This window comes from Macrobrachium rosenbergii, chromosome 53 (genome assembly GCF_040412425.1).
Source record: "Macrobrachium rosenbergii isolate ZJJX-2024 chromosome 53, ASM4041242v1, whole genome shotgun sequence".
NCBI classification, from domain to species: Eukaryota; Metazoa; Arthropoda; class Malacostraca; order Decapoda; family Palaemonidae; genus Macrobrachium; species Macrobrachium rosenbergii.
In genome coordinates this window covers 54,059,942-54,073,889 of record NC_089793.1, presented here as the reverse complement: position 1 = coordinate 54,073,889, position 13,948 = coordinate 54,059,942, and positions in this window count along the sequence as shown.

Genomic DNA, 13,948 nt, shown 5'->3' with positions numbered 1-13,948 from the left:
TTAATGAAGTGTTTCTTTTCTTTTCTTTTCTTTTCCTTTCCAAGCAAATACACATATATTTTTTCTCCTTTGGTTATATCATTCAATTTCACTCTCATCTTCACGCCTTCTAAAATCTCATTTTGAATATCACATATTCTATTTTTCAAAAGCCTTATTTTGTCATAATCTACCTCTGTCTTATAACTTCTCATATATATTACGTAATCTGGTCTGAAACAGGCTTAACAAACCATATTTTTATCATGACAAATTTTTTGACAGATCAATAAAAAATAGTTTACATTGAAGTTTCTACCATTCCCACCAGCCAAAGGGTACTGGTATGCTTATTTTTCTGAGATCTAATATTTTGGTCAAAATTGATTAAAGTTATCTTCCATTTCTTCTGAAATTAAAAATTTTGTATTGAGCTTCCAAAATTCTTCACCCCTTTTGTGCAAACTAAGTTTAAATCTCAAGATAACCGTACTGTCGTCTGAAAAAACTGATGGGAATGGTCTCTGCAAAACTAATGTGATTAAATATTTTTTTATTATAAATCCTGTCTATTCTTGAACCATAATTTTCACGAACATAAGTATATTCAGGCATTTTATTTGAATACATATAATTATCTTTTAATCCAATGTCTTAACTAAATTATTCAATGATTTTGACATTAGATTACTATTAGCATTACTACAATCTCTAAGACAAGTAATACTATGGAAGTCACCCCCATGATAATATTTTCAAAATTATGTCAAGTGGAACAGAATCTTATTATTGAAAAGGTCCTTTTTCACTTGCTTTATTTGTGCCTGATGGTGCATTGATATTTTTTCATAGGAATAACACAATTACTATAAGATATTCTAATTCCAATTATTCTTCCCTCATTATCCACTTCTTTGGTTAATAATCGAATATTACTTTTCCTATTAATACATGTAAGTGTTCCACCTTTGATATTAGCTGATGTGTTTAATACAATTTCAGAATACCTATCCAGATACTGCAAAGAGGAAATATCTTTAACATTATGTTCTTGGATCAGTAAAACATCAATTTTATAATACATCATTAAATTAACTACCTTCATTTGTTTATTCATATCGTTTAACCCATTAATATTTAAAGTAACAACATAAAGTGCCATTATTACAAATATATATTTTTATAAATATTTACGCTGTTCGCCCTCGAACATTTAGGGATAGAAATATCAGCCTGACTGAGACAGGGAACTTGCTTTTCCCACTGAAATTAAAACGTCTTCAGTTCAAACCTTAACGTCCGTTGGAAACTATAGGTTAAATTAGGCCTTCCACCCTATTGGAAAATTTCCCATATCAGCCTTAAAAATAGGTGGTTAAATAATTTCCTTTTTTCCTGTCTCTCGTGGCGAATGTTTTAACAGAACATAGACGCCTATATGACTGGCATTTTTTTTGACCCAGCGCCGGTCAGGGAACTTCTAATCCAAACTGTCTCGAGCTGACGTCTGGAAGGTGGCCCTGTCCCATTTGTCTATTATTTTATTAGTGAATGGTGGAGCAAGAAACACACCCGAACTTCAGCACGTCCGTTGTAAATTTCGGCAATTATGTCGTCATTAAGATAGTCCGTGTGCTGTTCGAACTTCGTTCTTTTAACCTCTTTTTCTGTATTTCGCATTTCTTTGTTTTCTTCCTGGTGCACTTAGTGTATATTGTGTTTACGAAGTCTAGATTAACCTAATTATATATTGTTATTTCAACCCCATTATTCCAGTAAAATACCTTTTAGGTAATAAAATCAGGTTAAATCTTTTCGATGCTTTGTATGCCTCGTGTTCCGAATGTTTGGAAGAACTGTTGTGTTTAAAATCAAATTCATCTCAAATATTCTTTGTTATGATTAATAACCCTTAACTGGCGACCTTTGGCTAATTAACGTTTCCTTGAGGTTAACTTTTGGCTTCAATGGCAGGTTACGTGTAATCTTGGTTTGCAGGGCCATAAAAATTACAAATTGAATAATACATGATCAACAAGACCCTATAACAATATTTAAAAATGAACTTATGAGATTTTCTTTTTCTTAACTGCATCAGTTTTTCTACCATTTTTCAGATCTTTCCGTTTTTCATGCTGCACTATTTCTTTTGTAAAAGTCATTTTACCAACATTTTCCAAGTTCAAGTTCCATTTATGAGGCCAATATTCTTTGATCCCTTTATTCCTTTATCTACGCCATCTTCCTTCTTCTTTGGAGAGGAAAAGCAGCGTTCTTCACACGAAGATGCATCATTTACCTCCATATTTTCTTCGTCATCTTCATTTTCCATGTAAACCGATGCAACCGTGGTTATAACTTTCATGCCGTTATCGTCTCCACTATCGTTGGCATTGTCTTCGTTATTCCAATTATCAGGTATGGATTCCAAAGTAAAGGCAATCCGAATCTCATCGTCAGTATCGTTGTCATCAGGTGGTCCTCTGAATATTACCTGAGAAGTCCCTATAGGAGCCGAGACAATTTCATCCATGCTTCCCGACAGTTCTTTTGGCACACTCTCGATAACTTGTTGTTGTAATTGTTCTTCAAATACCGAGAAAGAACTCAAGTCACTTTCGTTCATGGTCTCATCGTTCGTAGTTTTCTTCTCTAATGAATCATTCCCTTTTGATGTACTATTAGCTTCAGCATTGCTTACGGATTCTTCTTCTACTACCTCTTCCTGACTTTTCAAATGCCAGTTTTCATCGACTTTAGCACTCTCTACAGTATTCCCTTTTTCTCAGGCACTTTCGTTTCCTTTAACAATTTCTGCTTTCTCCTTTTCTACATTAACAATTTCTGCTTTCTTCTTTTTTACATTTCGTAGGTTGTCTGCATGGGCATCTTGATTCAGTTCTTCATTATTTTGAGAATCATGAGTTTCTACAATCTTATTATTCATTGATGGGAAATCCGACAGGTTAAAAATATTCAACCTTGGTTCATTATCCAAGTTGCATTTTGCTGCCATATGTGTTTCTCTTCCACACTTGAAAGACGTTCTATGCTGTCCATTGTAAAGGAAGGTGACATTATGGCTACAAATTTTGCTGTGCATACACCATTCAGCATACCAGTTGCTTTTCCATGCGAGTAAGTATTATTTCTAATTAAGTGAACTTTTCCATATTGACTTAACACTTGTCTAAGCATAGAATCCTCCATATCAAATGGGGCGTATCTTATAGATACGTAAGTAAAAACACTAAGTTTATCACATTAACATTATCATTATTACTAATATTAACGATCTGATCTTCGTATTTATTAATGAAGGTCTCAAAGGAAAAATGGTCCCTAAACTTGCCAATCAGTCTATTGTGTGCCATGGTAGAACTAAGTAGTAGCTCTGCGGGGGGCGACCACCTTCTAACTTGAATTTTTCTACAGTTTTTTGGTTGCTAAGTATGGATTCACCTTTAATTTTTGTCGGACGAATGTAATTAACCTGTAATTAATCCCTGAAGTCCATCCAATAGGGTGTTTCCATACACGATCTTTACAAGACACAGCACGACTATGTCTGTTTTGAGCGGTTCATATCTCGTCTGGCATGTACAATAGCTTGTTAACGTATGGGTAACCCCGCCCCCCCGGGCCAGTACTAAGGGCGAAGGGATATTCTATTTGGCCGACAACAAACAAACCCATCGCCAGTATCAGGAGCCCTGAAAGTGTAGAAAAAAAGTTTCCAAGGTAAGAACAGGCGCGAAGCCAATACTTAGAATTACCCGTGCCATAAGTTGACATCCAATTAATTAATTTTCTTTGATACTGAGAATACCGAATATCGCTTTGCATGCTACTTCATACGATGAGTAGCACGAAAACATTATCCCAAAGGAGTCCTTTCTCCTAAATGGCATTTCGAGTAATACGTCATCATCTTATAGCTTAGAAGTTGGCCACCTGAAGTTTATAAGTAAAGCTCCCAAAAGATGGCAGCACCATCGCCGAAGCCACACGCAAGTTCCCCCACTAGGAGACGTTGCGGGGGTGGGGGGAAGGGCGCTCAAGAAAGGTTACTCTATTTTCCAAGCTTAAACACACTTATGACTTAAGATTGTCCACTGCTATCTGCTCACTGTTACCACGCATCTTTGCTAACCTTTCACGTCAATCCCACATAGAAGCTCAGTCTTTAAGACAAGAAATTCGTGAAAATTAGCAGAGCCACAACAACAGGTTGTTTACCTTGCGGCTTACTCTTCCCATAAATCGTGTAGTCAGTGGGGTATGAGGTTGAACTCCAGTAAAACAAGAACTCTGTTGATTAGCAGATCTCATAAATATTTTCCACCCTATCCTCCCGTTCAGGTGGGTAGGACTTTGCTGAATGAGTCTGAAGCGTAAATATTCTAGGTGTAACTTTTGACTCACACCTTAACATTCTTCCTGTTTGTCTTGAATGGTTAAGAAAAAGCCACTTTATATAATCAAATTTATGTGAGTAAATATAGAACAGGAAATTTCGACCTTCACTAAGGTCCTCTTAAGCTTCAGCTGTACTGAGCAAAAATTACAAAGTTTACAAAGAAATAAAAGTTAAAAAAAAAAAAACTAATCTTTAAGACCAGTTAAAATGGAAACTGTCAGTCTAGGGCCTTCCTTGAGTATCATCATTTCTTGAGGTGTCTTCTTGTTATTATATATGTGTTACAACCCTCAGGGTTGTTATGCAAGTTCTTAATTAATAATAGAATTGTTGTCAGTAAATGTAACTCAGTGCTAAAGGTCAGTGGAAACAAACACTCAAGAAAACTCAACAATACTTAGTACTTAATAAATAAAAAATTTAAATCAACCTTGTGGGATATAATCAATACTCAGAAACCCTGGCGACAACCAGGAAGGACAAATGCTGGTCCTTCGAATCCCACTGGATTCCCTAAAACTAAGAAAACTAAACCTTATCAAGGAAGGATAAATAATAAGGAGGAAATGACAATTATCAATAAATAACCTGATTGGGTCCAACACTTTTGCTGGCCAGACCAAAAAACTATCCTAATGCTAAATCAAAGGAAGAAGGAAGGCAGAGAAAACAAAAAAAGAAAACAATTATAATCCCAACCTATTGCCACAAAGCTAAATAAATTATACCTTATCTACAAACAATATTTATGACCAGTCGGGTGAAGTTATAAAGTCACAGCAAAAAAAAAAAAAAAATGACAAAATACATATATATATATACTTAAATAACCCAATTACTATATAGTTTCTCTCACATCAGTGGAGGCAACGGAAAAGAAACAATTCCAGGGCCGTGATCAAATCGTCAATTCCGCAATCAAGGCAGGTCATGAACACCAGAGCATCCACACAAAAGGGAAGGTGATCCTATGCGAAAACCAAGGATAATTAGTCTTACCTGGTGTCAGCCTCCCTACAGATCGTTTCACGAGCTAGCAAGCTCCCAGGTTGACAGCAGAAAACAGCTGATCAGAGACTCAGAAACAGCAGGCAAATCCACATCAGTGCCGGGAGAAAGCGGCGGCACCAATTCCCTGGGAGACCTCCTCAACAGGGAAAGACAGGAAACACTCAAGTTGCAGGTGACAGGTGTACCTGCAAGTCTCATATGAAGGACCCAAGTAAGTTGCGGCTCAAAGCAGGAAACACTCGAGTCGCAGGTGACAAGAGGACTTGCGAACAACAGTCCAAGAGAAGATCCTAACGTGGTCCAAAAAGATGCCAAACAATCGTCAACCAAATTCCAAAAATCAATCAGCTGCTCAAGGGACAGTATGTCAGGGGAGTGCTATAGCCCGAACTAACTCGAGCCGACCTCCGACGTCCAGACATCACTAAGGAGACGTTCATCAGCACTTGTAAAAACAGAAAAACACTCGTTAAGATGATAGTTCCATAATATAAACAAACGGGAATGAGGCGCCTAACCACACTGAAAAAGGTTAAATTAAGCACTTTACGTTAAGCACTAGAAATTATCAGACAACGGATAATAAAGTTCAAAAATAATGTAAACAAATACCCATTCAAAACAACGGCTATCTTGCCAAAAAATTACTTTCTTAAAAAGTAGATATTAAACTTAGAAAAAAACAAGGCTGATCTAAATTTACGTAATGCAAATAAAGAAAATAATTTATAGCTTACCTAATGCCTTCCTCCCCCAAAACAAAACAAAATATTCCAATAGAGTAATTTTTTTTAATCTATACAAAACAACAATCCTGTAAAAGAAAAAGATTAACACATCACTCAAAAGACAGCACCAAACATAGACATAAACAGGACAAAGGAAAATATCAGTCCTGAGATCTGAAATAAAATTTCTAATTAATACCACTACAACGTATGAATCTCACAAATCGAATTGTCACACATAGAAAACTTACCAGCCTAACCACCAGAGAAGACCAAACCAAAATAAACTAAAAGTCAAACTATTACACAAAATAGTTATCACCAGAGACACTGATTGTCTTCAATTCAGCCAATAACACTGAATTTACACGTAATAAACCCTACCATATTGGCCTACCTGTGGTAACAGCCCGTATTTAGGTCACTACAGGTTATATACAAAATAATAGTGTCTCCTGTTCAGAACAAATCATCAAAAGTTACTAGAATTTCGAAACCTTGCTGAGAATACCACAAATCTTAAACTAGGATACATTCATACCCATTCACACACCTTTTTAAGCTACCGTTTACAAACCAAAGTTTTTATGCAAACCCATTGGAGAAGCGAGCAGGGCGAGGTACGAGGGAGGCCAGACGTGAACAACCTTAAATTCTAGAAAGAGCGTCTGGAATTTTATTTTCAGTTCCCTTCACATGCTTAATCACCAGCGTGAATTCCTGTAGTTGAAGAGCCCAATGTAAAATCCTCTGATTGGCTCCTTTCATAAGCTCTATGAAAATCAGCGGGTTATGGTCTGTCCAAATTTCTATGGGAAAAGAAAAATTAGTTATGTACGGACCAAAAGAGTACGGACCAAGGCAAGGGCCTCCTTTTCTATGGTGGAATACCTTTTCTCAGCAGCCGGTAATTTTCAACTATAAAATGATATGGGGTGAACCTCTCCTGCCTTGTTCCTTTGAAAGAGGACACCCCCAATACCTATGTCACTAGCATCCACTGCAATAATAAAAGAACTCTGGAAATTAGGAGAAGTCAATATTGGATTAGATACTAACACTAACTTAAGTTTAATAAATGCTTCCTCACATTGAGGAGACCACACAAACCTCTGCCCTTTCTCTAACAATTTGGTAAGAGGCTGAGCAAGATCTGAGAAATTTCGCACGAATCTACGATAATAGCCAGTCATTCCCAGGACTCGCCGAACTTCTCTGACATTGCACGGCCTCTTTAAATTTATAATAGCCTCGAGGTTGGCTTGCTTAGGTGCCACCTGCCCTAAACCTCGTGACCCAAATAGCACACCTTTGCTTTGTCAAACTCACACTTGGCGAGATTCACAACAAGATCGGTGGCCCTTAAGGCTTCAAATACTTCCCTTAACCGTAACATATGTGTCCGCCAGTCGTTGCTGTGAACTACCAAGTCATCTATATAGATTTCTGTACCTTCCAAACCACAAATGACGCGGTTCATAAGTCGTTGGAAGGTACACGCAGCGTTTTTCATCCCAAAGGGCATTACCTTACACTCGTAAAGCCTGAAGGGAGTGACAAATGCAGAAATCTCGTGCTCGATCAGACAAGGGAACTTGCCAATATCCTTTCAATAAATCCAATTTTGTAATAAACTTAGCGGCGCCTATCTGATCGAGACAGTCATCTATCCGAGGCAAAGGAAAAGAGTCATTCTTAGTGCGTGCGTTAACCTTACGATAGTACACACACATACGGAACTTCCCGTCAGGCTTCTTAACGAGGACTATCGGGGAGCTCCATGGGCTAACAGAAGGTTGGATGAGATCGTGCTCCAGCATATATTTAATCTCCTTATCAGCCATATCCCTCTTAACGGGATTCAGCCGATAACGACTCCGTTTTACAGGAGAAGCACTTCCCACGTCTACATCATGCTGAAGAAAACTAGTTCGACCTGGAGAATTCTGAAATAAATTTGGAAAAGAAGAAATTAAGTTAATTATATCCCTCTTTGAGCAGTCCTCCCTTACTTATGTCGAATTTGCTAGGATTAAAGAGGAGCAGTTTCATGATTGGTTAAAAAGCCGCCAGGTGGTCTCTGTCTCCTCTTTGAGGGAACTCATGCTTCTTGAAGAATTCAAGAGGGCATGCAGCAAAGAGTTGAAGGTATATCTGGAAGAGGTAAAAACCGTTAATTTAGGTAAGGCTGCCCAAATTGCCGATGAGTCTGTATTGAGCCATCGAACTGGGTCAGGTAATTTTGGGAGTAAGGATATGAATTTTCAATCTGCTAGGCCAAATGATTTTCAGAGGAAATCAGGGACTTTTGCGAATAATTGTGGCCAGGGTAATCCATTAGTTAAAAATCATAGGCCCGATAGTAACCAGGGAAAAGTCTCGAGTGGACAAGACACTCGTGTCTTTTCCAAGGAAAACAGGTTTAGTTCTGGCCCAGGTAATATGAATAATAGAGGTAGGGGGACCTGCTACTGGTGTAATAAGCAGGGACATTATCAGGCACAGTGTAATGCCAGAAGAAGGTACCTCCAAAGGAATAATAATAATCCTGTGTCGTTAATATCTACTTGTAAGCCTGTTGCCAGTAATCCCAAGACTGAAAAGAGTCCGATTTCTACTAGTAGTAGTGATAGTAGTAGTAGTGGTAGCCTGTCTTCTGGTAGAAAGGAGTCGTGACTCCTTTATGATAAGTATATTTGGCCTGGTAAATTAATGTCTAACTCTAAAACGATTGATGTAAAATTTTTGAGGGACACTGGGTCGGCCAGGTCTCTGGTTTTGAAAGAAACTTTGAAAGATTTAGTTGAATATTCATGGAATTTTGTTGTTCTGGGAGGGTTACCGACCACGGTTGTTTCGGCTCCGTTAGTGGAGGTCAGATTGTCTTCCCCTGGTTATGATAAGGTGACAGAGTTGGCGGTTGTTGAGAGTCTCCCTATCCCCGGCATTGACGGCATTTTGGGTAATGATATTTTGAATAGTAAAGGACAGGAGTTGTTCCCAATATTGTTTGTGCACACCTGTCCGGTTGCAGTAACAACATGTGCAGCAGCCAAGGCTGCAAATTTAATTGATAATGACGATGATTTAATCTTAAGTAGTTTAGAAGTAGACGTAGGGAGGCCCGGGTCTTTAGACAGTAGTAGTAGTGTAATTAGTAATGTTTTGAGACCTAATTGGGACAGGTTGTCATTTATTGAAGCTCAGAAAAAGAATTTAGTTTTGATTTAGGTGACACTGCAGATTTGACTAAACCCAGGTTTTGTGTAATTAATGGTTCATTATACCGGATTAGTCACCCCTCTACTGATGACCTGAGCAAAACGTCTCGTATTGAACAAATTGTTGTCCCATCTCAATTTCGGAAGTCTATTTTGAGTCTTTCTCATGATGATTCTTTTTCCGGCCACTTCGGTGTATGGAAAACTTTTCGAAAGTTGGCAAAATATTTTTGGTGGCCGGGATTAAAATCATCTGTGAAACGGTTTGTTAACGAATGTGAGGTTTGTCAGGTGATGGGGAACCCAATCAAATTATTCCTAAAGCCCCCTTAAATCCAATTCTCGTGATCGGTGAGCCATTTGTGGAATTAGTAATTGATGTGGTTGGGCCTTTGCCTAAAACTAAATCTGGATTTACCCATCTCTTGACAATTATGGATAGAGCATCTCCATTCCCTGAGGCCTTCCCGATGCGAAGGATACCTTCTAAGGCTGTGTTTGACAAATTAATTGAATTCTTTTCCAGGTATGGTCTCCCTCGTATTATTCAAACCGATTGCGGTACAAATTTTACGAGTATGGTATTTAAGAGTAAATGTGCTGAACTGGCCATTCGGCACAATACTAGCGTACCTTATCATCCAGAGAGTCAGGGGGTGGTGGAAAGGTTCCACCAGACCCTTAAATCTATTTTGAAAAAGTATTGTTATGAACAAGGGGAGAAATGGGATAAAGGGCTTCCCTTTGCTCTCTTTGCTCTGAGAAATCACCCGAATTCTTCCACTGGCGTAGCTCCCTTCGAACTGGTCTTTGGGCACAAAGTACGTGGTCCTTTAGAAATTTTTCTTGAAATGCTCGAGACTGGTCGACGAGGAGATGAGAACGTGGGAGAGTTTGTGGAGGACTTGAGAAAAAAATTATCTAGAGCCTGGAAATTTGCCCTAGAAAATTTGGTTTCTTCTCAGGCTGCTATGAAGTTAAATTTTGACAGGAAATCTAAAGCACGGTCGTTTGAGCCCGGAGAATTAGTTTTAGTTTTGAGTACTGACTCGGACAATTTCCTTAAACCTAGATATAAGGGCCCTTGGAAGGTGTTGAGGAAGTTGTCTGAGGTAAATTATGAAATAGAGGCTCCTGGGACCAAACGAAAGTGCCGGATATTCCATATAAATAGATTAAAAGAATATACTTCAAATAGACAAGATCCTCTTGCTATTGTTTATGAGCCTGTGGCTGAGGTTATGGAACCACCTTTAGAGGATTCAGAGGGTTTAATTTGTCAGGTGTCATCTGATGCTCTTTTTGATAATATCCAAAATTTAGAGGTTTTGAAGGAAGGGCTCCAGCAGCCAGCCAGCTGGAGGTATTAGGTAAGCTTAAATTATTTTCTTTATTTGCATTACGTAAATTTAGATCAGCCTTGTTTTTTCTAAGTTTAATATCTACTTTTTAAGAAAGTCATTTTTTGGCAAGATAGCCGTTGTTTTGAATGGGTATTTGTTTACATTATATTTTAAATTTTAATATCCGTTGTCTGGTAATTTCTAGTGCTTAACGTAAAGTGCTTAATTTACCATAATACAGTGTGGTTAGGCGCCTCCTTCCCGTTTGTTTATATTATCGAACTATCGTTTTAACGAGTGTTTTTCTGTTTTTACGAGTGATGATGAACGTCTCCTTAGTGATGTCTGGACGTCGGAGCTCGGCTCGAGTTAGTTCGGGCTATAGCACTCCCCTGACATATTGTCCTTTGAGCAGATGATTGACTTTTGGAATTTGGTGTCCAAGATAAGATCCGTTACGTGGTCCAAAAAGCTGTTGGGTGTTGAAGAAATCCTTCCCAATCAATTGTCAGTTTAGGGACCTAGTCTCTTTCACGGCACATATCCCGGATATGGTGAGTTTCCATTTTTATATATTTCCCTTTTTTTAAGAGTTATTACCTTCAACACACGAAACTGGCTAAATTCACACAGTGACTTTTAGGTGAAGGGAGAGGAATGCGTATAGCGAGTGTTCGATAGTAATTACAAATGAGAGGTTCGCCATCTAGATATAAAATACTGAACAGACGAAAGTCATTCACAAACGAACTTTTACCATATCAGAAGGAAATCGGAGGTTGATATTGAAATTTGGTATACCCGAAGTGATACTGAACCAAAATTAATATGATCATTGTTTTCGAAATACATTATCCAAGTTTCGTTGGCAGTTTTGGCAGTACAGAAAGATGCCATATTCATACCCACAAAATAAACATTCATAACTGATCTTATTTTTAGGAAATGGGTTAATAATAGTAAATTACTATGCAGAGGTATCTCGTCTTATTTCCTGTTGTAAATCTCATCGGAGTTAGCATATTTTTTTCCCCAGAAATAGATATATTTACGATTTTTCATAGTTATGCCTACGTAGGGCTGAGAGACGACATTTTTCGAATGAATCTTGCAATAAAAAAAAAAAAACAAGTATTTCTTGGTACAGCAGGGGAGAGAGGCATAGCATACACACAACAGTCAGTCCCAGTCCATATAGTTATTCACGGCCATTCAGTTTCTTTGTATAGTACCGTAAAGGCAACGTATTTAATTTTAATTTTTTTTTTTTTAATGGTCTGAGTTAGGGTTAACCTAATTTTTTTTTTTTTACCTGTTGAAAATAAGCTAACATACGGCAGAATAGTAGTTCTACTCTGCAGAGACTGGAAAAAATCCAAAAATATACAGTGAATCGAGAGAATATGAATACTTATCACATAATATCCAAACAGTAGTCTCTCCATGGTTGCGGGAGAAGTAAGAGCCAAATACTGACATGATATGTATCACTTACTCAGCATATATTTATCTAATTCATGAACAAGAATATCACCATTTTTAGTTTTCTTGTATTTTCAGAACTTTAATAAACATAATAAACAGGCTGAACTTATCTCGCCATATTTCCACTTTTCTCATGGAAAGGCCAGTGGTGCGATCAACCCGTGAAACCCGTATCACAGGGTTTTGGGAACTTCGTCTGGAAGTAGCAAGTTGGAAGAATAAGAAAAATGTACATTGAGTGAAAGATATGGCAAATTCTTTCAGATTCACATTACCGCTTGACCTCAGCATGAAAGGCCGGGGAAAGAATCCTGATCTCTTGCCTTCATTAATGAGGTCACCGGGCACTGGGAACATAAAAAAAAAAAAAAAAAAATGGAGAAAATAATAGAAACCAGAAATCCTGCAACCTCTGGATGGGTCTCCTTGCTTGCTTTCGCATTACCCGTCGAGTCACAGTGAACCAGAAAAGGAGAAAAAGCTGATTGATACATTTTTTTACTCCAAATAAACGGCAGACATTGTTGTCATTGAGGATCTAGTGACGTTGTATTTCATGGAAGCTGTACAACATTGACATCTATACAAAATTAGATATCAAGACACTTTTGCGCAAAAGACATCAAAGGATATTAAACGAATTCTTATTATTAATATTATTATTATTAGTGGCAGTCTTACTGCCAAGAAGTCCATCTTTTCTCTTCTATACAAACGTCACATTGCTTTTATACAATCACAGCACAGCGATTAGTTTCACTGATGATGAATAAAAAAAAAAAAAAAACACTGCTGTGCAGGAAGAAAAGCAGTTGATTTTTGTTCAATCCTTGTATTACAGGCAAATCAATAAGACACTAATATGATTGTTGCAGACCCCTTCTTGTTTGAAGCCACTTTGATTTATTGACAAAAAAAAAAAAAAAAAAAAAAAAAAGGCAGATGACGGAACCTATATGAATCTAGTAGAAATTAACTTCCATGACACATTAAGAATCATCATCACACAAATGACCCTTTGAAATATGCGTTTCGAGAAAGTTAGATTATTATTTTATCATTTTATGAAAGCCTTCAGAGATTAAGTACTACACTTTTCGTGGTATGTGGTATCGAGACAGATTCCCATCTGTTCTGTTCTTCCATTCACTTCTGCAGTAATTGTAAGGAACGAACGTGAACTTCTCAAGTTACTGAAAGAGGCTCTCCATAAATCATGGGGGTAGTTAATTCGCTCCAGATTCAATCGTGAATTATGAAAAGTGGGCTGTTTTCATTTAACAATTACGATGCTCTATAGAATTGAGATTCTGGTATTCTAAAATAAGTTAAAAACTTGAATCTGTATCATTTTCTTCATTAGAATTCGGAAATTGTGTCTACTCACCCAGCGGTCACCAAAATAAGAGGCAATAAAATCGTTCCTAAATGAAGTCTGAGTTAGACAAAAATCTATAGAAATAAGAAAACTAAACAACATGATTTACTCCAAATGCAAGAAATCTCAACTTAATGTGTTTGTCTCTTTATTAAAACAACAATCTGCTCAGTAAAAAGTAGAACTTGCATTCTCTAAAGTATGGTCTTATTACACTGAAGCATCGAAGACGTTTGAGTTTTCTAACAACAGTGAGTTGGGGTTTTACACTGCAGCATTTTTTTATCAACTAAACACATAGAACCGTCTTAGACTCAAGGAAAAATGACAATTACAGTAAGACGCAGGTATGCAGACACAAAAGAAAAGAAGAGGAATGCCAG